We start from the raw sequence: 26,452 nt of genomic DNA, 5'->3' as shown, positions 1-26,452 counted from the left end.
GCAGACTTGCTAGTGGACCTCCACCAACACCACTGCACACAGACAGCCAAAGTGCTGGTGCTTGTGGGCTGTGTGCAACAGTCTTGCTTTGTGTCTGGTCCTTGGGAATGTCCCTGATGAGCGTTCAAGAATGATCTCAGTGAGAGATCTGCAGGCAGCGTTGTGAGTGGGGAATGCATGGATGAAAGAGTCAGGAGCCCTAAGTCTAAGTTTTGATTCTGTCCTTATCAGCTGTGTGCCCTTGGGTGTCTTAGCTCTGCAGCCATTTCCCCATCTGTGAGATGGGACCTGTGGGTCAGGTCTCCTTAGTCAGGAGACAGGTGTCCTTAGAGCCAAGACCACAGCTATGGAAAAGGCCCCACACTGAAGACAGGTCTCCCCAGCTAAGGCAGAAATGGATAATCCAGCAGTTCTAAGCAGTTGTTCTGGAGGGAGTATGCTCAGAGAGCTGGCTTCTGTGTCACCCTTTGTGCCCATGGGTGCATGTGACTATGCTTGCCAGTGGTAGACAAATGCTCTCCTTGGCTCCTACCTCCCACAGCTACAATGATCTGTACTCCTGGCTCTGTGCCTTCATGTTGTCTGCCCAGTCTCCCAAGGCCAGTGAGCATAAACTTGCTTATAGCTCACTCCTGTCCTCCTTGTCTTTCACTCGAAGACCTGAATTCAAACCACAGGGGCCAGGGCAGGGATCCCGATATGACTAACCAGGGTTCAAATCTCTGTGCCTTAGCTGTGTACACAAGAACAAATCTCTTTATGCATCCTAAGCCTTGGTGTTCTGACCTGTTCTTATAAAGAATAAATCAGATAACATTTGCAAGTGCTTAGCTGATTATTTTGTCATGTTATATGGAGACTGATAATGTGACTCTTGAAGACTTGGGGTCTCCATGTTGTTTTTCTTCTCTGACAGGCCCAGGAGAACACACTTCTGTGTGTCCTTGAGGGGCATGGACCTGGCTGCCCTCCCAGGACTGAATGTGGGGTAACTTCTGAGCAGCTCTGCTCCCTTCCAGCCCTCCAGTGCTCCCGTGGCACATGGCCATGCTTCATGGCCTTCTAACCTCTGTCCAGCCCAGCTATCAGCCCTGCCCTGGCTCAGTTTTCTCTCTCTATCCCCTCACTTATCTCTGTTCTGGCTGATCTCAAGAGCTATTTGTATCCTGTCAGGTCCTAAAGGACACTCGTCAGAGTGAGTTCCCAGTTCTATACAATGCAGCTCCCTCTCCCCATCCCAGGAGATTTGGGGAAAAGGGAAATTGTTCCTGGGTCATAACCTTTTCCAGCCTGCTCATCCATAGGGCTTTGGTGAGGGCCACTTCCGCTGAAATACATCTCCTCCCTTGCCCTCCCTCCCACGTTATGCCTCCCCCTGCTTTCCACAAGTTTCCCTATCCTTCCTATCTCTTCCTGAGTGTCCTTACCCAAGTCCTGGCTAATCACCTCCTGCCCCTCTTTCAACCTGCTCTTCTATGCCTGTCTTTTTTAGCATGATATTCCTCACTATAGAAAGGAAACTGTCTCCTCCGTTGGCTCCAGGCTGAGATGTGAGTATAGGGTGAAGGTAATGTGGTGTTTTTTCTTCTGTTCTACTTCTCAAGTAAGAAGTTTGTCTTCTTTCCCATTCCAGACTTCCTGCTGTACACCACCATTGCAAAGGGGATAAAATGGAATTCCTCACCAGCACACCACACTGTTAACCCCACTTTATTTAACCTTTGTTAGTAAGAGCATGTGTCAGTAGCTTTGTTTCTTGTGTGCTGACCAAGCAGCACAGGTCCTGGCCTCAGTGTGGATGTGCAGTGGCAAGAATATGGACCCTGGGTGAGAAGACCAGGAGCTCATCCCCAGGTCCTGCTTGTGACTCCAAGGCAGGCAGCGCTTTAGCTCCCTCATTTGTGAAAGGGGAATGATAACCAGGCAGAAGGGGGGAGTAGATGGCATGCGTACCTTATATGAAAATGCTTTATAAGGTGCATAGAATTATATAAATGGTAGGGTTTTTTTTTTTAATTGTGGTGAAATACACATAACATAAAATTCAACCATATTAAATTCAGTAGCATTAAGTACATTTATAATGTTGTGCAACCATCAGCACAGTCTAGTTCCAGAACATTTCCATCACCCCTAACTGAAACCCATTCCCATTAGCAGTCACTCGCCAGTCCCAGCTCTCACCCCAGCCCCTGGCAACCAGTAATCTACCTTCTGTATCTATAAATTTGCCCATTCTGGGTATTCCATATAAGTAAAACCATATAATATGTGGCCTTTTGTATCTGACTTCTTTCCCCCAGCACAATGTTATCAGGGTTTATCCACTTTGTAGCATGAATCAGTGCTTCAATCCCTTTTATGGCTGAATAATATTTTACTTTGTGGCTATGCAACATTTTGCTTATAAAAATGATAGTTATGGTTTGAAATCTCATCCAGAGAACTTTTAACCATCATGGAGAAGTGGTAATTTGAGATGAGGAGACAGGGATGCTTAATCTGGAGAACATGAGCCCTGGGGGGAGTCATGAGACTGGCTTTGAAACATCTCAGAAGCTCTCATAGAAGAGCAGGACCTAGTCTCCATGCCTGCCACTGGGAAGACCAGGGCCAATGGGACACAATTTTTGACCCACTTCTGATGTGCTTGAGAACCCTCCATGGGCCGGTCCTGAGGAGGGATGTTTGGGTGCTTTGGAGTCATTGAGAACTGTGATCTATATGCAATGGAATATTACTCAGCCATCAGAAAGGATGAATACCCAACTTTTACATCAACATGGATGGGACTGGAGGAGATTATGCTAAGTGAAATAAGTCAAGCAGAGAAAGTCAATTATCATATGGTTTCACTTATTTGTGGAACATAAGGAATAGTATGGAGGACATTAGGAGAAGGAAGGGAAAAATGTGGGGGGGGGGGGGAATTGGAGGGAGAGATGAGCCATGAGAGACTATGGACTCTGAGAAACAAACAGGGTTTTAGAGGGGAGGGGGGAGGGGGGATTGGTTAGCCCGGTGATGGGTATTAAGGAGGGCACGTACTGCATGGAGCACTGGGTGTTATACGAAAACAATGGATCGTGGATCACCACATCAAAAACCAATGATGTATTGTATGGTGACTAACATAACATAATAAAATTAAAAAAAAAAAAAAGAGAGAACTGTGATCTGATAGAGAAGAGCAAATAGCATGAAGAAGGTGTCAAGCCAGAACTGAGGAGCAGCCCAAGAGTCTGATGAGAGATGGTGTGAGGCCCTGGGCCAGAGCTGAGGCAAGTGGGGAAGGTTATGGATATGCAGAGAGGCGGCAATTGAGGTAGGATAAGGAAGGGGCTTAGGACCCAGGCCAGGAACAAAACTTGGGAGCTGGCTGTAAGGGCTCAACACCTCATGGAATGTCTCCACCCTGGCTGTCACCACCCTAGTTCATTTTTGGATCATCTCTACAGCTTGCCTACAAGTCCCATGGCCCAGTTCTTGTCCTGACTTCCCCCACCTCATTCCTACCCCTTATTCCTCCTTTAACCTGCTAACTCTTAAATCAGGTTTCCACTTGGATGTTGTTCTTCCCAGAAAACCTTTCCTGATCTGCATCTTCACAACCCACAAAAATATCTTGGCTGGCATCTCTCCTATTTGTCCCCAAAAGTCCCTGTACTTTTTCTTTAGCAGCACTAGACTGTGAGTGCCTGTTTGCTGGTGTGTGTCTCTGCAAGACTGTGCATTCCCATTCAGGATGGGAATCAGTGTGTCTTGTTCACCATGGCATCTCTGACATTGTAGACCAGCGCCTGGCACATGCTTGATGATGTGCACGTATTTGCTGAGTGAATGAATGAATGAATGAATGGGGCTGGTGCAGATAACAGTTAAAGTGAGGGAGGCTTGAGCTTATTTTTCCGACAAATAACAATCATGGAATAGAACACTTTGTGGAGAAGTGAGGTCTCTCACAGTAGAAGAGTTCCATTGGGAGTTTGGATGACCATGTCTCTGCTGTATTGTAGGTGGATTTGAACCAGTTAGGGGAATGGGCCACATGGCCCCCAAAACCCCATCTAGCTTGAATCCCCTGTGATTTGATGACTCAAAAAACTGCTCTGTGTCCTCTGTCTGGGGCATTTCTCACACCAGCAGAAACCCCATAGGAGACCAGGTGCAGCACAGATGCTGACCAGGATTCTTCAACCTTGCAGGTGCTGCTTTTTATAGAATTTAATCTAGTAATGCATTGCCTCCATGGCCTTTTCATTAACCATCCCTTCTGATGTGGAGCCTGGAGTGGAGGCCAGGAGGCCATAGAGAAGAGAAAAAGGAGAATCTGATGTCTTAAGTAGCACTGTCCTGAGCCAGGAGAAGGCACAAGTTGTGAGAAGCATGGACAACATGGGGCTTTGAGGGATGGAGAGGGTTGAAGAACAAGATTGTGGGCTGATGGTGAACTGGACAGAGATTTCAGTGTTTCCCTCTTGGTGGAAGCTGTGCAAGTTCAAAACCAAGTATTTTCTCCACCAACTTTCCTAAAACTCTTCACGCTTGTTTCTCCTAAAGGTGGCAAAAAACACTCAACTCCTTTGTTGGAAGAGTGCTCTACATCCAACTAGTTCAAAATACTTTCACATCAAAAGACTATTATCCTCTCAATTCTCTTGATGTAGATGGGGACATTACTAGACTATCTCTTTTATAGAAAGAGAAACTGAGGCACTGAAAAGTTCTATAGCTTGCCTGGAGACTGGCCCCTTTCTGGTATGCACACTATCCAGGCATCTTTAGCAGTAGCCAAAGGACAAGGAGAGATTAGAACCTATGTAGAAGTTGGGGTGTGGTGGTACAGTGACAGGATGGAGAACTAGTAGATATGGTAAAACAGTCTTAGAAGCTCACTGCAGGCGTAACCTTGTTTTATTGCACTTCACCTTATTGAGCTTCGCAGCTAGTGTGTTTTTTACAAAGTGAAGGTTTGTGGCCACCCTCCATCAAGCGAGTCTATCAGATCCATTTTTTTCCCAACAGTACTTGCTTCCTTTGTATCTCTGTGTCACATTTTGGTAACTCTTGCAATATTTCAAACTTTTGATTATTATTACATTTTTATGGTGGTCTGTGATCAGTGATTATGACTCGCTGAAAGCTCAGATGATGATTAGCATTTTTAGCAATAAAGTACCTTTTAATTAAGGTTTGTACATTGTTTCTTTAGACATAATGCTGGTGCACACTTAATAGGCAATAGTGTAAACATAACTTTTATATGCATTGGGAAACCAAAAAAATCATTTGACTTGCTTTATTGTGATATTCACTTTATTGCAGTGGTCTGGAACTGAACCTGCAATATCTCTGAGATAGGCCCATACTCTTTTTGATTTCCTGGCAGGTGCCCAGAGACCATTTGGTTTTGTTTTTCAGGAATATTTTTACTTCTGTTTCCTTCTGCAAAGTTACTTGCCTCACAGGGCCTATTCTGTCCATGACCCTTTTATTCTGGAAACAGAGTATTCAGTGAGCTATTTTCTTCTCTCTGTCCACTCTCTCCAAGATTTTCCTTCTATGCAATGCATGCAAAGGCCTTTTCCTCAGAGGAGCTGGCCCCACCAACACACACAGAGTCTCCCTTTGGTCACTTTCTTTTTTCCCTCCGCACTTTGGACAATGAAAATTGAGAAATATAGTAAAAGGCAGAAATGTGCACAGAGATAAGCTCATGAAGCTGAGCACAGGGAATGTGGCAAATTAAATGCTGCCCAGCAAGCATAGGGAGCCTGAGAACAGAGAGATGGGGAGCATAAAATGCAGGTCAGACAAAGCAGGAGAGTGCGAGCAAGCAAGGGCACTCTGGAAGCCCAGGTTTCTGGGAATGGAGGCATAGCGTGCTGGTGAAATAATGAAATAATGGTACCCTCCTGATGGACCCCCACCTCATCCTGGCCCGCCGTGCCCAGTTGGCTGTCCTCTGCTAGCTGTGGCAGTAATTTATCTTCCAGTGGGAGCCCTCACTCATTGAGGTGGTGAGGACTTGATTAATTAGCGGAGATCTCCTTCACACAGCCAGCTGGCTTGCTGGGAAGGCCAGAGCTCTTTAAGGATGAAGATGCACAGTGCTGGAGCTGCCTCCTGGTCCTGGGCTTGCCACCACGCCCTCACCTGAGCGCAGCCCATGCTCCCAGGCCTGCATGCACACTCAGGCGCAGGTTCAGCCCCACTCATGCACATGCCCTCCCTCTCCACTTGCCAATGCAAAACTCCATTGTTTTCCTTCCTCTTGGGACTAATTTCGAAGGTACCCGCAATGAGACCTCTGGAAGGAAATGGCACTTTCTCCCTTAGAAAACAGGGTGTAATGGTTGAGGCGACAGTTGGATTAGGTGGGCAGAGGGTGGGATCCATTTCTCTTTTTAACAGCTTTGTCCGGTGATCAGGTCTGGGGGGTTCAGGGCTTCCCCCTATTCAGGACAAATGCATCCATCTGGGGTGCTTAGCAGGGGGGTCCCCACATTGCTCATCTCATTAAAAGAGAGCCTTGCCTTAGAGTGGCACAGGTAATGAAGCATCACGGGGTGCCTGCCGGCTCTAATAAGATGGAATGAACTGAGGGGAGAATTAACCTGGTAGGATTAGTTCACTCTGCAGCAAGATACTTGGAATCACCTCTTACATCCCGTGCAGGGAATCTTAAACACACTCCTCCCTCAGGAGGCGTGCTGGCTGGGGAGGAGGGCACTGGGCTAGACTGAGCTAGAAAAGACAAGCAAGATGCAGAGCAGAGGCCTGTGGCTGAGGGGCTGAAACGCTGGTCTTTGCTGGGAGGAGGTCAGTTTTCTTTCCCTCACATGCCTCAGTATGGTGGGTTGAATTGGAACTGTAGACCAGAGGCCCCCTGCTTTGTCCAACCTGTTCCCATCACGAGGTCCAGGCTGGGCCAGGGTTGAGAGGGGAGGGGAGAAAGCAGCTAAGTCTCTAGGGACCATGCTGCACTTGGTGATACTAGGGTGCCCTGGGCCCCAGACAGATGCCCAAGGTTGAAATTGTAGACATTTGGCTTGCCAATTCTGATCCTAATTCAAGTGTTTCCTGGGTCACAGCAGGAGGTAGAAAGAACAGGAAGAACACAGACCTATAGAACTAAGGGCATCATCATTCAAGATTCAGTGGTATATCTACTCCATGCCAGACCCTGAGTTGGTGCTGTGGATGGACACATGAATAAGACATGTCTTCTGCCCTCAAATTGTTCATAGACATAAGAGAGAGATGAGAGGGCAGCTAGCTCCAATTAAGCTCCAGTCACATGCTTAAAGGCAGACAGGAATCAATTAATTCTGCTTGGCAAAAGTGGTGGGAAAATGCCCAGGGGGCCTTTACAGCAGAAATAGGCTTCTTTACCTTCTTCTTCATTCCACATAGGCTGTTGCATCAAACCAGAGGGTCAGATGGGGTGCTTGGGTGGCTCAGTTGGTTGAGCACCTGACTCTTGATTTTTGCTCAGGTCATGATCTCAAGGTTGTGAGATCGAGCCCTGCACATTAGGCTCTGCACTGAGCATTGAGTCTGCTTGGGATTCTCTCTCCCTCTTCCTTTGCTCCCCTCAACCCCACCCGCCCCCCGCCCGCAAAACAAAAACAAAAACCCAGAGGGTCAGAGAACACCGGGGCATATGCGGTCTCAGAGACCCAGTGGTTCCAACGTTGTGATTCACACTGGGCCCGTGTTAAAAATACAGATCATGAGCTGATACCCAAGACAGAATGAATGAGAATTTCCCATTGTGCCTGGGAACCTGCATTTAGACAAGTGTCACAGGTGATTCTGGTAATTAGTTAAATTTGAGATATGCTGAAGTAGACCATTCTCTCCTGTTAGAGAGGGGGTAACTTTGGTCCCAAGATGGGGGTGTATGATGACTAGTTCAGGACAATTAGCTGCTACCTGGGCAGCACCAGGCTCTGAGCTCAGATTCACTTATCTCCAAATTTGGCCCTCTGTTCACTAAGGAGGCTGCATATGGCATTTCACACAGCAGGGGAGGAGCTAAGAAACAGTGCTGGGACCCATGACACAGCATTCTGTGTCAGGGCAAAGTCTCCTGTGGGACTCAAGGAGCAGATCCAGAAAAGGGGGGAGAGCTGGGGTGTTTGGCAGATTACCATTGATCTGCTGGCTCTGGCTAGCTATATCCCTTGTTAACCCCACCTGCTCCAGACTGCAGCTCGCCTCATTCCTAGAAGGTCATGTCTTCCTGCTTTGAGGCTAACAAAATGCCAAACCAACTGGTGGTTTTCTCATACTCTAAATACAGATGGCGGTATTTAGGAGGGAACAAAGCCTTACCACAGAAAGTTGCCAAACTCTTGTTTCCAGAGACAACAGTATAAGAAAGCCAGGGAGCAGAAAAAAACGTAACTTTAGGGCATAATAGTTTTCCTGAAAGAGCACCAGATGCCTTTTCAATCCTGGGGTGATGCCCTTTATAAAATCTCTCCTTGTCGAGCAGGAAGCTGCTGTTGCTTGCTAGCATGTGGCCCTGGCTCACCATCCATCTTGTATTTAACATGAAAAAAGAAATGTGTTTCCACAAAGTATACGTCCGGTTACATCTAAGCTGAGAAGCCTTCCCTGGTTTCCCAAGGCAAACGTTCTAAATCTCAGTTTGGCTTTCAAGCTGTGGGTGGGCTGACCCCATGCCCACAGCTGCCTCACATCCTGTGTGTCTCTTGTGGGCACAGCCCTTTGACACCAGCCCTTTCTCTGAGCCCACCAGGGCTCTCTGATGTACAAAAGGAAGGACTACAGGTAGTATTTCTTCTATTTGGCAGGTAAGGCAAAAGACTCAAAGAGGTTAAGGACTTTTGTGCTAATGCTGTGTAAGTGGTAAATTTGAGACCTACCCACATATCTGGGTTCTAGAACCTCCCTTCCAGACAGTCTTAACTCTGATCAGGCGAGTTGTACCACCCCAGATGCATGTCCACCTCTGAGACTGTGCAGTTGTTTTCCCCTCTGGAAGGCTTTCCTTTACTTCAACTTTCCATACCCTTCAAAATGTAGCTTGAAACTCCTCCAAGAAGCCATTTTCAACGACTCTAGCCCTCAATCCTCTCTGAACCTGAATAACACTAGTTAGTGCTTAATTATGTTCCATCATATTGTTTGCTAATTATCTAATGTGTGCCATTTTTCTTGGCACATCTGGCTTATAAATTTCATGACAATGGGTACTCATGATTCTTTGATCATAGTCGGCCCAATGCTAAGCACAGAGTTTAAAACTTTTTGCTGAAAATCTGCATGGAGAAAGCCAGTGGCATTTATCTTCCTAAGGGAATTAACGACAATGACCCCATTTAGCATATCTCAATGTGTTTGGTTTCTCCCCATCTTATTAGCTTCCCAACAGAAGCTTTCTGGCTCAGAAAAAGCATCCAGCTGTTCAGAGCAGCTGGAAGCCAAGTAAGGGTTATTTTGGGATGAGTTATTTCTTGCTTCTTAAGCCCTTTCAAATAATATTGTCTGAGATGATGCTGCCTGATGGAGAGGAGTCCCCTCACTCCCACAAAACTGAGATAGAGAAATTGCTCCTGAGAAAGACCAAGGATGGGCTAAGAAGAGCAGAAACGAGATCACTCAGCTTTGGCGGCCAGATGTTTTAGGTCTTATTTGGTCCTCATCACTGCTTCTGTACAACACCTGTTCCTAGGGGCAGAGAGGGATAGCTGATGGCTTCAGAGACTGCAGTGGATCTAAACTCGCTTTCATGTATCCCTTCATGCATTTTGGGGTCTACTATTTGCTTATTCCTTATTCTTTCTCTGCCTCTAAGGATGTCACACTCTCAATGAGGATAGAAAAGAAACATGCATATAAAGAAATAAGGTAATTGCAATTTGATAAGTGTTTGGAGAGAAATAATCTACATGAAGGGAATAGTGGGAGGGAGTGTATGGGTGTTGGGGTGGGAGCCACTTTAGACAGGGTGGTCTGGGTGGTCACTGAAGGTGCACTGAAGAGATTTAACTGAGACATGAGGGGGAAAAGCCCACCAGCCAAAGACTGGGGAAGCGTTCAGGGGAAAGGCATGCACACATGCTGGAGAAGCTGGGTAGGGACAGATGGAGACCAAAGTTGTGAGAGGAGTGAGGCGGGGGAGTGTACAAGGGGCACCCAAGAGAGGCAGTGAAGAGCCATTTCAGCAGGCTAGATGGAGGTGAGGTATAAAGAGGAGCAAAGGATGGATTCAGGAGCTGTAGTTGGGGTGCATGTTGAAGATTGAGTAGCCAGGCCTGTTGTGGACTGGATCGGGGGGCCATGGGGAAGGGAGGGACTGAGGATGAATTCCAGCTTCCTAATTTGATTGAAGAATACTGGGCAATAAGTCAGGAGTGTGTGTACTTGTGTGTGTGTGTGTGTGTGTATGTGTGTGTGTGTGGTGGGGGCTGGCAGTGCTGTAAATCAAGAACTCTAGTCTGGTTGTATTGATATCAGACAGATAATAATGGCTATCTGTTATTTATTTAGCCACTGCTCATTGTGCACCTATTATGTATCAGGCAGGAAACAAAACAGACAAAACTTCTATCCCTCACAGAACATAGTCTGGAAGACAGTAATAAATAAATAAAATATATATTATGCTAGAAAGGGAGCAGTGCTTAGGAGAAAATAGAAAAGGGGAATACAAAGAGGGTTGAAGTTTTAAATAGGATGTCCAGAGAAATTCCTCCTGATGATGAAATTTAAGCAAAGACTTCAAAGAACTGAGCAGGTTTTGGAGGAAAGACTTCCAGGTAAGGGGGAACAGTAAGTGCATAGGTCTGAAGGTAAGAGAATGCCCATGCTGACCCAGGGGCAGTAAAGTGGCCAGTGTGACCAGAGCAGAGTGAGCAGAACTGACAACAGGGATGTCACAGAGGTAGGGGGATGGCAGACCATGTGGGCTTGGCAGTTCAGAGCAAGGCCTTGTGAGGTCACCTGGACTGAGCTGGAGCTCAGTGGAGGGGTTCAGCAGAGAGCTAAAATGATCTGGCCTCTTCAATGTTGCTCTGATAGCTGTACTGAGGACAGACTGTAGAGTGACAAGGGAAGAGCAGGAAGTAGGTCCAGTAGGTCTTTCCATAATCCAGTGTGGTTGGATCATGGGGCCTGCAGTAGCATGGTGGAAGGGGAGTCCAGAGTGGACAGATTCTCTGTACATGCAAGGGGATGCTGACTGTATTTACTAAAGGATTGGATGTGGGATGAGGAAGAGGGAAATATCAAGCGTGACTCCAGTGTTTTCAGCCTTGCAACTAAAAGGATGAAGTTGTATTAACTGATACTGAGAAGAAATGGGAAGAACAGTTTGAACATTGAGAGCATGATTGTAAGCATATTAGATGTTAAAAATATGTTAGACATCCTTATGGGACTATTTACCAGGCAGTGTGATAAATGAGTTGAGTGTGGAGCAAAGTTCAGGGCTAGAGATACAAATCTGGAGTCATTAGCACAGAGATGATATTGAAAACCAGAGACTGGATGATCAAACCTAGGCAGTGGGAGTAGCTAGAGAAGACATCTAAAGTCTCAACCCTGGGGCACTCTAGAGTTTAGAGGTGAAGCAAGGTAGAACCAAAGTCAGAAACTGACAAGGGATGGTCAGAACATTGTTGGAAACCAGGTGGGTGTGTGATCCATGGAGCCATGCTAAGAAAGGTGTCTAAGGAGGACAAAGTGATCAACAGTGTAAAATATTACTGATAATTAAGAAAATAAGGACTGAAAATTGACATTGGCTTTAGCAATAGATGACACTAATAGCCTTAATAAGGTTGTTGGAAAGGTAGGAGAGGACATGGAAGTAGAATGATTTCAAGATAGAATGGGAGGAGATGCATATTTGACAATAGGCACAGACAAGCTTTTCAAGAAACTTTGCTCTAGGGAAAGAGAAATGGAGAATAGCCAGAGGAGGAAGCATGGTTGAGAGATTTTTTTGAATAGGAAAAAGAACTACATGTTTGTGTGTTGATGGAAAAAATCCAGTAGAGTGAGAAAAATTGATGTTGCAAGAGAAAGACGGGGAAATTGCTAGAGCATCATCCTTGAATAGATGAGGAGGAATGGGATAAAATGGGCCAGTGGAAGGCTGACCTTAGACAAGAGCACAGTCACTCATAACATTAGGGGAGAAGGAAATGTTACATTCCAAATGCTGGAAGGTGGATAGATGGGTGGTGGAAGCCTGTGGCTGTTCTTTTCATATTTTTTCAATTTTTTTAATCATATAGAAACAAGGTCATTGCTAAGAGTGAGGACTGGTGAGGTGCTGTTCTCCATTAAAGACGAGAATGCATGACAAATCCATATAACAGAGCAGGAGAGTATACTAGTATACTATAGCTATGAATGCTAGTCTAGGATCCTAGGCCCTCTTGGTTGCCAGCACAGTTGTGTGCTTTTCTTAAACATATTCAGTGCAGATGCAGTCCAATTTGGTTGGACAAATGGGATTGGGATTTAGCTGAGTGCAAGAGAGTAAGTGGTAGTAGAGAGGAGGAGGGCAAGAGCACTGAAGGGTAGAGCATAAACACTGACACGGCATTTACCTTGGCAATGTGGGAAGTTAGGGATGGGACAGGTTGGAAAATTAATGCATTAAAAATTCTGGGGGTGGAGGGGTAGGATAATCTCTGGAATTGAGCAAATGGACTTGCAATTTAGGAAGTGGTGGTCAGAATGCAGGATGTCTGAAATTAGGCGTATGAGGAGACTGTGGTTCTTGGTAATGACGAGATCAAAGGTGATTGGATGAATTAGGAAAGAGGAAAAGCTGCATGGAGCAGTGGAGGTTGGGGTATTTGAAGTATGATTATTTGTTTATTAAATCAGCAAAGTGAAGAAAAGAAGAATGTCAGAGAAAGGTATTATCAGGAGCTAAATTCTTCGAGGTAAAAGAGGCATGAGATAACTGTGACAAAGATGGGAAGTAGGTGGTTTTGTCAGGTGACATGAGATCTCACGCAAGCAGGACACAGGGAATATGGGGAGATAGCCCTAAAGAACAGGCAGATGCATTCCAGGAGGGCCAGAGGCCAACAGAGCTCTTTGAGAGGACAGAAGAGGAAGCTGTGTCCCCAGGAAGGGCTGTATTTTAGTTTAGAGGCACAAGGTGGAGAAGGTGAGGACATGATTGACCTTGAGTTCTGGAGGGTGAGAAGTAGGGTGTCAGGAGAGGGAGAGAGATTAGGAAAAGGTGATGTGTAGAGCCTGCGGGTGTCAGAGTCTGGGGCTTGAAGGCTGCTTGTGGTGCCTGGATATGAACAGGGAGAAAGGTGGACAAAAATATCTAAGATTCAGTTGGTGCATTTTATGTGCCAGACATGTTTTTAATCTTTTTCCTTGTATTAACTCACTTGATTCTCACAACAACTTTAGGAAGTAGGCACTGTTATCTTCATTTTACAGATGAAGAAAATGAAGCACAGAGAGGTTAAAAACTCACCAAGGTCACACTGCTTGTTGAGTACAGAGCTAGAATTTGAACCCAGGCAGAGAGATTCCAGAATCCATGGTATCCATGACTACTTCATTCTGTTTTCAAGCTAGTGTTTGCACTGCCCCTAATCCATTATGTTGTCTTGGAAAAATTGGGTAACCTTTCTGAGGTTAACTTTTCACATCTGCAAAACAGGGGTGATAATACCAGAATTAGTGATGCTGTACCTGGCGGTTGTAGTGAGGGACTCAGAAAATTAGTAGGGAAGTTGAGACATAAGCACATGGCTATGATAAGGGGCTAGGTAAGAAATGCTATTTTAATAGAGGCATCATATGCTATGGAAGCAAAGAAAGAGAAATATAAATTCCTGGTGATTCAAGCAGGGGAGGACTTTCCATTCATGAAAAGTGGCTGGAATTTTGGGGGTGGGAGGGGAGCAGAGGCGCCGATCCTGTGCAAACTATGGCCGGATTGCTGACCCTGTTTTCTGCATAAGAGGAGCCACTCAAGACTTACCTTACTCAGAACTCCAATCTCTCCAAATACATGCCTGTTGCCTTTCTTTTGTCTTTCTTTATTTCTTTTTTTTCCCTTTTTAGCCATCTTCTAAAGAGTAGAAATGGAGAGACCAGATAGTGGAGGAATAGAGTGGAAACTGCCTTCTCAGTAATGATATGCTCTGGAGACTGAGATAACATAAATGAAGGTGCTTAGTAAATTGTGACTGGCGGTGTTCTTGCTGAAGAAATGCAGTGTGGTAGAGTGGCATTGACATCAGAAGAAATGTGTGTTTTCAGATGTGGACCAGATATCTTTGGAAGAGTCAGTCTCGGCCTAGAGATTGATAATTATAGGAAGGCAGCAATTCCTTTTAGAGAGACTGGAAGACAGAGAGACTCTTCCAAGGTTCCTGTTCTAGTATTGAGCACCAAGTCTGGGCTGGTCTCAGATGTACCTGCCTGCACTGGCAGTCAGAGGGGAGGTGAGGTGCATCTATAAGAGCAAAACAAAGTACCCTTGTTGTGTGGCTGCTCACCTCCGTATATAGGGGGTGAGGCTCAGATTGCCTGCTTTGTACCACAGAGGCTTTACATGTTGCCACCACCCTTTGAACCAGAAGTGTTAAAGCGGACCCTGCCCCAAAATGACAGAGTCAAAATGCCCTAATTCACATAAAATGTGGAGTTGGCCTCAGGGATCTCTAAGGTCTTTGATATTCCACCTTGCTGAGATTCCCTTACTAACCCAGGGGTAAATCAGGACTCATGAGAGCAAACTGCTTGGAGCAATAGTGTCTGAAGACTCTGATCACTGACCTGGTGGCAGGGCAGTCGGGGTTTGGAAAGTAACCAGACCCTGGAGAAGGGAACTTGAAGACATGAAAATGCTGGTCTGATTCCTGCAAATTCCCATGCTCCCGCACAACATTCCAAGAAGTTCTCTGAGCCAATATCTTCTGGGATAGAGAGGATGGTGGCACTTCGCTGTTCCATGTGCACTGAGCAACAGAAAGAGAGAGTGATTTCAGCAGGAAGATTTTGAGGTAGACTCATTCCCCTTGTTTCTCCCGGGCAGCTTGTAAGGGTGGCTATAAAAGATAAATGTCCAGCAGGTTAAACTTGTCTCCACCCTCCTTAAAAGTGTATCTGTGGCAGCTGGGGCACCAGACAGGTGGGAGGAGTGAAGGCAGGGGCAAGAGGGTTTGGGCTGGGTTAGCCTTGACATAACACTCCCCCAGAGCCAAGGGTGGCTAGATTTTCTGAAGGTCTTGATTTTCTAACAGGCCTGTTTGCTAAGCTGGGGGCATTTCAAGCTCCTGTCTCTTTTTTCCTCCTTGGAGCTCCAGCAGGTTTTCTCTCCCGCTGCATACAACATGCATACTAATTGGAACCTCTCCCTCAGAAGAAGCCTTCTTTCTGACAGATTCTTTAAGAATAGACGTAGGTTTTGAAAAACCCAAGATGGCATTGCCTGTAATTATAAAGTAATTGGTGTAATTGAGAGCTCAGGGTCTTATGCAAATCACTCTCCTGTTTTTAACTTTACATCAAGACTATTTTTATTTTTGAATGCCAAAAAACCCCCCCAAAACCCAACATGTGCCTTTGGGTATGGCACTTGTGCATTTTGGCCTAGGGCCCTATGTGTGCAAAAATCTAGAGTAGCTGTGGAGGAGGATTTGGCCTTGGATGGAAGATTAAGCCACTTCTGGTCTTCATGCATCTTGCAGAAAGTCTCCAGGCTTCTCTCAGACTTTTTCTTCATCTGTATAATGGGTAATATAAGAGTAAACTCCCATTGTTGTGAGAATTAAAGAATATAGATGCATGAGCACTGTAAAGTATACAGGGCTGTCATAATGTTATGTTTCCCCTTCCTCTTTGTTATTCCTTTCCTCTTCTCTTGCAGGTGGAGTGTGGGGCAGTGGGAAGGGCAATGCTTTGGAGTAGAAGGCTGGAGTGCCTGTCTCAGCTCCTGTTTATAAACTGGATAAGTGACCCTATTTTTTCTCTTGTGTGCAAAAAAGATTAGGTGGGATCAGAGGATCGACTGATAGGAACAATGGGAAAGCACTTTGAGAAGCTCCTGGGCCATCAAACTACTTGTTTAACCGGTGACCCAACCCTCTGTACTTCGTCTTCACTGAGGTCTTGTGAGTACTTCGGTAGTTGCTATGATTTCTGCTGAGGGGAAATCTTCCAGTATGAGACCTAACCAGCATTCTGGTTAGGAATGATTTGAGTTTCTTGTGGCTGCTGTAACAAATAACCACAAACTTGGTGGCCCAAAACAATAGAGATTTATTCTCTTACAGTTCTGTCCAGGAGTACCATGCTCCCTCTGAGGACACAAGGGGAGAATCACTCCACTGACTGCCTCCACCTTTACCTGGCCGTCTTCTCCTTGTGTCTCCACAGGTGTTTCCATATGTGTCCATGTAATCTGCCCCTGTGTCTCTTCCGAGGACACTTGTGATAGCATGTAGGTTCAGCCAGGTAATTAAGGGTATCCTCACCCAAGATCTGTAACTTAATTACATCTGCAAAGAGCCTTTTTTTCCAAATAGCAGAACATTTATGGGTTCCTGGGATTAAGACTTGATATATTTGTGGGGCTATTATTCAGCCGACCATAGGAGTGAAGGCTCCCTGGAGCTTCCCAGATTGGAATCATATCTTTACTACTTTGCAGCTGTGTGACCTTGGGCAAGTTATTTCATCTCTCTGCATCCCAGTTTCTTCATCTGTAAACTGGGGGGGAAATAATAGCATCTACCTCATGGGGTAGTTGTGAGAGTTAAATAAATTAATATACAGAAAACACTTAGATGAGTCCTTGGCTCATAGTAAGCTCTGTCAAAATATTTGCTGTTATTATCTTTGGTTTTCCTTTAATACCTGGTTCTAGATTTGCCATCATAATTTCCTCCAAACTCTTCCAGAACTTGATTATATTTGGCCTATACAAACATTGTGGTGTGATTTACTTTTCATTTGCTCAAAAATTATTTTTTTCATGTTTAAAAATATTTAACAATTTGTAAAAGTTTTTGCTTTTACAATCATTTCATGATTTTATAGAATTTCATCGTATCCCTTCTCAACATATAATTTTTCATGTTTTTGTCTGAAGAAACAAAATATTTCTACCCGTACAAAAGAAGGAAATTATTGACTCTCATGATATATTGCATTATATAATATCCTGGTTCTTTCTAATGTTTCCTTATCAATAATTGTTACATTGGCTCCTCTCCTCTGTTACCAACCACCAGGAACCACAGGTTTTGAAATAATTTTACTTATGATACAAATATAATTAAGTACCAATTAGTTAAGTTTTAACCAATGAAGAAACATATATGCTTGCCAATCAGTTTGTCATCAAGCTGATTTGAAATACTTATATCAAAGGGCAAAACACTTTTTATCTGGGGCATTCCATTCGGTTTTAAAATAGCAATAGATCTTTAACACATTAAAGACCATATATGAAAAACACACAATTAACATTATACTCAATGGTGAAAGACTGGAAAAATTTCCAGTATAATCAAGAAATAGATAGGGATGCCCATTTAGACCACTTCTACTCAACAGAGTATTGGAAGTTCTAGCCAGAAAAACTGGGCAAGCAAAAGAAATTAACAGTATCCAAATTGGAAAAGAAGAAGTAGAAATATCTCTGTTCACAGATGACATGATCTTATATGTAGAAAACCCTAAAGGCTGTTAGAACCAATAAACAAATTCCATGAAGTTGTGGATACAAAATCAACATGTAAAAATCAGTTGTATGTCTATACACTAACGATGAATAATCTTAAAAGGAAATTAAGAAACTGATATTATTTACAATAGCATCAAAAAGAATAAAATACTTAGGAATAAACTTATCCAAGGAAGTGAGAGACTTGTATACTGAAAACTACAAATTAATGCTGAAGGAAAATAATGAGGACATAAAAAGGGAAAGGCATCCCATATTCATGGATTGGAAAACTTAATATTGTTAAGATGACATTACTACTGAAAGAGATCTACAGATTCAATACAATCCCTATCAAAAAAATTTTTAAAGATATAATTTGTTTATTTGAGAGAGAGAGAGAGAGAGAGCATGCATGCATGACCAGGGGGGAGGGTCAGAAGCAGAGGGAGAAACAGACTCCCTGTTGAACGGGGAGCCCGATGTGGGACTCGATCTCAGGACCCTGGGACTTAACCAACTGAACCACCCAGACACCCAATCCTTATCAAAATCTTAACTTGTTTGCAGAAATAGAAACACCCACCCTAAAATGCATATGAAATCTCAAGGGATCCTGGATAGTCAAAAACAATTTTGAAAGCACAAAACTGGAAGACTTACATTTCTTGATTTCCAAACTTACTACAGAGCTACAGTACACATTCCTTTGAGTGTGGTACTGGCATAAAGATAGACATATACAATGATGGAATAGAATAGAAAGCTCAAAACTAAACCCTCACATATACAGTTGACCTTTGAACAACATAGGGTTTAGGGGTGCTGACCCCCCATGAAATCTAAAATCTGTATATAACTTTTGACTCTCTAAAAACTTAACTACTAATATACTACTGTTGACCAGAAGCCTTATCAATAACATAAAGCCTTGATTAACCCATACTTTGTATGTTATATGTTTTATATACCATATTCTATGATAAGCTAGAGAAAAGAAAATGTTATTGGAAAAATCATTAGGAAGAGAAAATATATTTACAGTACTGTACTGTATTTATTAAAAAAATCCACACATAGGTGGAACCATACAGTTCAAACCCATGTTGTTCAAGGGTCAACAATATAAAAAACTGATTTTCAATAAGTTGCCAAGACCACTGAATGGGGCAAGGACAGTGTTTTCAACAAATGGTGCTGGGAAACTGGATATTCACATGCAAAAAAAGAAGTTCAACTTCTTCCTTACACCATATACAAAAAGTAACTCAAACTGGATCAAAGACCTATATGTAAGAGCTAAGACTATAAACTTCTTAGAGGAAAGCAGGGGAAAAGCTTCATGGTATTAGATTGGGCAATGATTTCTTGAAAATGATAATAACAGTTTAAGCAACAACAATGCAAATAACTAAATTGGACTGCGTCAAAGTTAAAAAAAACCTTCTGTGCATTAAATGAACCATCAGCAGAGTGAAAAGGGAATCCACAGAAAGGGAGAAAATATTTACTAATCACATATATGACAAGGGATTAATATCCAGAATATCTAAAGAACTCCAACACAATAAAAAGCTAAACAATCCAATTAAAATATAGGCAAAGGAATTGAATAGAGACATTCCTCTAAAGAATATATAGAAATGGCCACTAAACATAATCAACTATGCTCAGCATCACCAGTCATTAGGGAAATGCAAATTAAAACCACAGTGAGATATCACTTTATACCCTTAAGGATGCCTATTATCAAGAAAACCAGAAAATAACAACTGTTGGCCAGGATGTGGAGAAATTGGAGCTCTTGTGTATTGCTAGTGAGAATGTCAGATAGTGTAGTCACTATGGAAAACAGTATAATGGATCCTCAAAAAGTTAAATATAGAATTACCATATGACGTAGCAATTCCACTCCTAAGCATATACCCAGAAGGATTGAAAGCAGGGACTCAGATATTTGAACAACAATTTACATAGCAGCATTGTTCACAATAGCCAAAAGAAGATGTCCATCGACAGATGAATGGCTAAACAAAATGTGGTATATGCATAAAATGGAATATTATCTAGTCTTAAAAAGGAATGAAGTATTGACACAGCTATAACATGGATGGACCTTGCAAACATTATAAATCAGCCAGACACAAAAGGATATCACAGCATAACCCATGTCACAAACCTTGCGGGAACTTTCCAGCCCACACCCCTGGTTTTTCAGGCAAGGAAGTAAAGCCTTGTAAGTTCTTTTTTGGTAAGAAAGAATGGCCCTACAATTTCCTCCTGATGACTAATAGTTGGGTCATGGGCTGCTGATCTGTAAGAGGGAATAAAGTCGAGGTGGCATGTTATGTGTTCCTACAATGGGGAAATACTGGTGAAGATCCTGAAGAACCAAGGGCTCTTGACTGGGGTCTGCATTTTGCCATGCTGGGCACTTGCAAAAACAATCAAGACATAATTGATAAGCTTTTTATATGTACTGGGCATGGTATTAAAGCAAAGATAAATTCCTTTAAGGAACTTACAGGCTTGTTGGAAAGATGAGGCATAAATACCTAAATAAAGGAAACACTTAGTATATCAGGACAACAATGGCCGAGCTATCACGGGCAGTTTATGATTAACTGTCAAAGTAATTGAAGAGACACTAATTGCTCATGGAGCTCATGGCAGGGCTTGATCACTTGAGGCTAGTGGCTGGTAGGAGACATTATTGCCTGGTGGTATGGAGAGGCCGGGTCCTGGGCTCTTACCCCAGCATCTCCAGTTCTTGTTGACTAAGAACCAGTTTCTGAACCTCCTCAGGCCTCTATTTTCTCACCTGTAAGATGGAATAATGTTATTTCCCCCACATGGTTGTTGTGAAGGTGATGTGAGGTAATGTGTATAGAGCACTCAGTGCAGCACCAAGCACATTTAGTACACATTGGAGATGGGTCTTGAAGGGGGAAGAAGAAGAGGGAAAGGAGATTCTAGGAGTGAACAACAGTGAGGTGGGTGGCTGATGTGTTTGGGAGCAGAAGTAGCGAATGTGGCTATTGTGAAAAATGCTTCTTCTTAGTTTTCCTTTCCTGCAGAGAAAGGGTTGGACTTCTGGTGTGCCAGCTACAGGGCTTATGGAGAAAATGTGGGTTTGCAGTCTTAGAAAGACTGGCTCTGAAGCAGGAGGAAAGCCCAGGCTGTGGGTACACTCTTGCTGCCTTTGCTGCATCCTGTCTCCCTTTGGCCAATGTTCTCTGGGTCACTCGGTACCATAATCCTAAGCATTTAGTCTTGATGCCAATGTACAGACTGACTAGAGGAGTCAGCATCCCACTCTGGTGTGTCATGCACCATCCTTGCAAAGAACTTTTCAATCATTTATTAGCTCATCCGAAATTTAATGAAAAGTGGGTAACAATTTCTGCCTCATAGAATGAGATGGGATTGTTTGCAGGATATTTATGGTCTTTAAATGGTGCAGTACAAGCAATAATGTTACTTTGCAATAATGAACTTTGAGTAATATTCAGTAGATATCAGGGGTTACCTTGTGGGGAAATGGCAAATGGCTAAAACAATGTTAAAAGGAGGAAAAATGAACCAATATTATCCTATGTTTCTTGTGTAGTGACTTTTACCAATATTTCCCTGAAATTGTGGGTGTATGCTGTGATTCTCTGAAATTATCTTATTTTTCTAATTGAGGTCTATTTAGGTAATTAATTAATCTGTGTAGTAAATGTCGTAGCTGAATGCTAGTCTTATTTCAGTTTTTTCAATGAAAAAAGATTTATCTGCTCAGTGAACAAGGTAAACCAAGAACTTGATCACCATTTTTCGGAATGTTTTTCTTTTTCTTAATGTCCCTTTTGAGATGTGGTTCTATCTATAATGGTACAGTAAGGGTCTTAGAGAGGGCTCAAAGGACTTTCCTCATCCTCCTGGCTTGGATAAGGCAGAGACAAGCATGGCACTGTGTGGGAGTTGATGGTGACCCCTTTCCAATCCCTACCCTATGCCCTGTTCTGTTTCTTTCTTCCTGTCTCTTCCTCAACTTCTCTAGCTCCCTTTCTAAACTCCCATTTACTCTCTATGTTCCTGCTGTATGTCATCAGCCTTTCAGAGGCAGCTGTAGCCATGCTGTGCCATGCAGGCTGTCGTGGCATGCAGGGCAATGGAGGTGCTCCCCTGAGGCCTGGCATCTACATGTGTTCTCAGGCCTTCTCTCCTCTATCTCCTCCACGCCCAGATTCTCTGCTGTGACCTGGGTTGCACTGGCTATAGTCAAAGAAGTTCTCCAAAGCCTCATTCATACATTATTCAACAGGTATTTATTGAGCACCTACTACATGTCAGATACATACCTGCTATGTATAAGGAGACAGCATTGAACCAAACTAAGTTCCTGTCCTCAAAGAGCTTACCTTCCAGTGAGGAAACAGAGAAGAGACAAGTAGAGAACAAGTGCACAGATGGACTTGTGGATGGTGATGATGGCTTTCAGAAACATTAAAATACCAAGAGTAGTAAGGCGGTCGGAAAAGGCCTTTGTACTAAGACTGGCATTTGAGGGAAGATCTGAATGAAATGAGGGAGACAGACACACAGATCTCAAGAGGACATACACTGTAGACAGAGGGAACAGAAACAACAGAGGCCTGGGGCAAGAGGCTCCAGGGTGTGTTTGAGGAGCAGAGCATGTCCTGAGGTTTAGAGGGAGGTGAGTGAGGAGGGGAATGCTAGATGACTGACCTGGCAGGCTGATGGTCTGTAGTTTTTCTGGCAAATTGTTAGGCTGAAAAATACTTCATCTTTCTTTTGAGAGTCACTTCAACTGATGTCTTTCCATCTGCATTTCAATATTTTTTTGGGATAGCTAGAAGGAGGAGTATAAAGTAGACATCTGCTGCTTTTGCCACCTACCATCCATTTCTTGTTCTTTGACAACTGTGCCCTGCTTTTTCTCTGTGGCACTACCTCATCCCTGGACTAGCCCATGTGCTCAGATGGGGTATTATTCTTCACTGACAGGTGGAGGATGCGACCTCAGGCTGCCCCGATTCACATGTTGCAGTTCCTTGGCCATTAGATCATAGGGCCTGATCCGAGCCAATGAAACCCAATGAAACTTTTCCTGGGAATACTGGAAAAGAGACTTGCTTCTTCTCACTAATTAAAGGCTATGCAAGCATCTGATAGGCAATGACTGCAGCCACCTTGCACACACCTGGGAGTCCGTCTGAGAGTGGAACCTCCTCTAGGAAGTGCAGCTGAGGTAGACAGGACCTGAATCCTGGTGACATCATTGGAGGCCCTGCATCAAACCAGACTTGAAGCCAGTAAAATATCTTGGGTTTTCTGTGAGCCATTAAATTTCATTACTGGTTAAGCCAGCTCAAGTGGGGTTTAAAAAATATTTTTGTGGTTACCTGCAGCAAAAGTGGCTCTACATACTTGACGTGGGGGATATGAGATGGTATATATAGTGAGGCAGTTAAGACCACAGACTCTGAATTCAAAAATAGCTCTTTAACCCTTAGCCTGTCTAAGCATAAATGTCCTCACCTGTAAAATATGAGTAACTATAGAACCCACCTTAAGACTGCAGTAAGAATGAATGGAACGTATGTAAATTCGAAGCATATACTAAGTGCTGAGTCTCTGCAGCTGTTACTGTTTTTCTCACTTTGTCAAATAAGGTTTCTGAAGCTAGACTGTACTAAGTGACTTCCCCCAGCTACACACAATGTCAGAGTTGGAGCTGAAATTCAACTCCAGGATTCTCGAGGGGCGGCTGTCAGCAGTTATTCACCCATCGTACAAGGCATTTCTGAGTGCCCACTATGCTCCAGCACTCCACTGACCCTGGACAAAGATTGCAGCTTCATCGAGAATGAGGGTTGCTATATGAATACGTTTATTTCCCTCCAGTTCTAGTACAAGGTTCTTCACCCAGTGGGTGATTAATCAGTGGTGTTGACTAACCTTCCCCGACACTACTCAGCCTCCCAGGGAGGAAAGGCATTTTCTGAAGAGGCTTTGTTTGGGGAATCAGTGATCCACATAGATGGAAGCCCCACTCCTGGGGCCAGGCTCTCATGGTTGGCCTGGCAGCACCTCTGCCCTGCAGGGTGGTAGAGCCAGCAGGCTGAGGCTTGGAGCTGCCCTTCTGCCCAGCTTCCCTGGGCATCTGCTTCAGTAACTTGCTCTTGGTCTCATGATAAATTCATTACCAGAAAATGAAGCTGGAGTTTCCTAGTGACATAAAATATTGATGAGAGAAATAAGGACTAAGATAAATTATCGGGTGCTCCTTGCAGGGCTTGCTGCATTCTGTTCTGCCAGCTCTGCATACATTTGTTCTTCTCCCTTTTTGATTTGTTCGGGTGGGGTCTGGTCCTCTTAATAGGAAGCATGTTGGAACACTAGTGAAGTGCTCCAACCCCAGCGTCACACCAGAGTGGGAAAAATAGACATGTCTCCTGGTTACTGTCAAAACTATGAAACCCAATCCTGCCACTTAACAACCTTCTTGGCAGGTTCTTGGCACCCTCAGGATAGCGTGCAAAAACACATCGCTCCCCTGCTCAGAAACTGCTAATGGCTTCCAATTGCTGTAGAATACAATCTAAGCTCCTTAGGATGCCATTCAAGGCCTTCTGCGATGCCATCCTAGCCTGCCTTTTCAATCTAATCCTGACTATGTTACCCAGAACTCCTGTGCTTCAGTACATCCATATTCCTGGATTCTCCAAAGAGCACCAGCTTCCAAGCTGCTGTGCTAAGTTTCTTGCCCTGAAATGCCCTTCCTCAACTACTCAGCATATTGAAATCTTACAGCTCACTCAGGGGCCAGCTCGTGTGAATGCCACTTGACTCACAAAAAGTCTTCTTTGAACTTCTCCTACACATAATTAATTCATGCAGAGATAAGATAAAAGAAATGTGCCCAGTGTTGGTGAGAACCTGGAGAAATGGGTATTCTCCTTCATTGCTACGATAGTACACATGGTCAGCTATAGGTTTCAGAATACTTAACCAGGTTCTCATGCTGGCAATTCCACATCTAAGAATTCATACTAAGGAAACAATTAGGAAGGGAGGTATAAAATTTATTTTGAATATAAGACTATTCATCAGTGTCCTTTAAAATTGTGAAAAATTGGATGGAATCTAAATGTCCACAAATAGGGAATTTGTTAAAGAAATTGAGATACGTCTATATGATAGAATGATATTCATGTACTTAAAAATTATGGTGTAGACAAGTAGCTGATGGTTTAGAAAAATGTTCATGATGTTTCTGTAAGTGAAAGAAATAGAATGTAAAATTATGTGAAGTTTGTGGATGGGTAGGGAGAGAGAGAAAGAGAGAAAGAGAGAAAGAGAAATTGAGAGAGGGAGAGAGACGGTTTAAGAGAGATTTGAGCCTGGAGAAAGCATTGGAAGGATATGTGCCAGAATGTTGAGTTGTGAGACCATAGGTAATGTATATACTACTTCTCTCTTACAATCGCAGTCAACAGAATTCTACTGATGTAAATAAGCTGCCTCCCATCTTCTTCATTGTAAACGTGGCTTTCCTGGCTTTGGCCCCATGGTAGATGAACAGATAACCTGATAATCCTTCTTATACTTTAACTTTGTGAATCTGTCCCTAGGCTTCTTCTCTTCAGTTAAACTCACTCACTTGCTATGATATTTCTCCCAAGGGCCTTCTTTCTCCTCTTTTGTTATGTCCATAGCTTTCCTCCCAACCTTTTCAAGTCCCAGGCTTAGACAGTGTTTCTTCTCATGTGGCATGTGGCTTTAATAAAGGTCTGACCAATGCTGTGTTCTACAATGTTGTTTTCATATATTTTTATGTCTTAACCACATGAGCTCATCCTTACTATTTTTAATGCCTATCAGGGTGTGGCAGGAAATTTTTATAGTAGAGGTTTTCAACCATCTTCTCTAACACATATACATCCAAGATGCTTTCAGACATTATGTTAGGCAGCGTACTCCAGAGAAACAGAACCAGCAAGATGTGTAGGTATACATATACAAAAGATCTTTATTATAAGGAATTAGTCATACAATTAAAAGTCCCAAGATCTGCAGTCAGCAAGCTAGAGACCCAAGAAAGAGTTGAAGTTTCAGTTTGAATCCAAAGGCAGGAAAAGGCAGATGTCAGCATTGCAGTCAGGTAGGAGGGGTTCCCTCTTACTCAGGCTTTGAGTTTCATTCAGGTCTTCAACTGACTGGATGAGGCTTGTTCACACTAGGGAGGGCGATCTGCTTTGCTCATTCCAGCAACTCAAATGTTCATCTCATCCACAACACCCTCACAGACACATCCAGAATTATGTTTGACCAAATGTCTGGGCACCTTGTGCCCACTGGAGTTGATGCATATAATTAACCATCACAGAGGATTTGAGACCAGTTGGTGATAGATGCTCTTCCAGCCACAGGTCATGTATACTCACCAATGTCATCCTTTTTTTCCTTGGTGTGTCCAGACAAGGCAAGAACCCCTGGACAAGAACAGCTTTTTTTAATAAAAGCAAGAATCATGGGTTGTTAAAGGTGTGACAATGAGGAAAGTGAGGTCTACAGAAACAGGGACTTGCCCAAAACCACACATCTTTTAAGTGGCAGAGTCAGGACTAGACCCAGGACCTGCATATCATACTGCCCTGGTGTTTGTTCTTAAGGAGGGCAGGAGGATGAGAAGAAAATCTAGTTCTTGGAATCTAGTCTTGGAAAAGGAGCTCACCCTTATTGCAT

The sequence above is a fragment of the Phoca vitulina genome, unplaced genomic scaffold (assembly GCF_004348235.1).
Source record: "Phoca vitulina isolate PV1807 unplaced genomic scaffold, GSC_HSeal_1.0 scaffold34, whole genome shotgun sequence".
In the NCBI taxonomy this organism is placed as follows: Eukaryota; Metazoa; Chordata; class Mammalia; order Carnivora; family Phocidae; genus Phoca; species Phoca vitulina.
The sequence above is the reverse complement of the archived record's forward strand: the minus strand, read 5'-3'. Positions refer to the sequence as shown.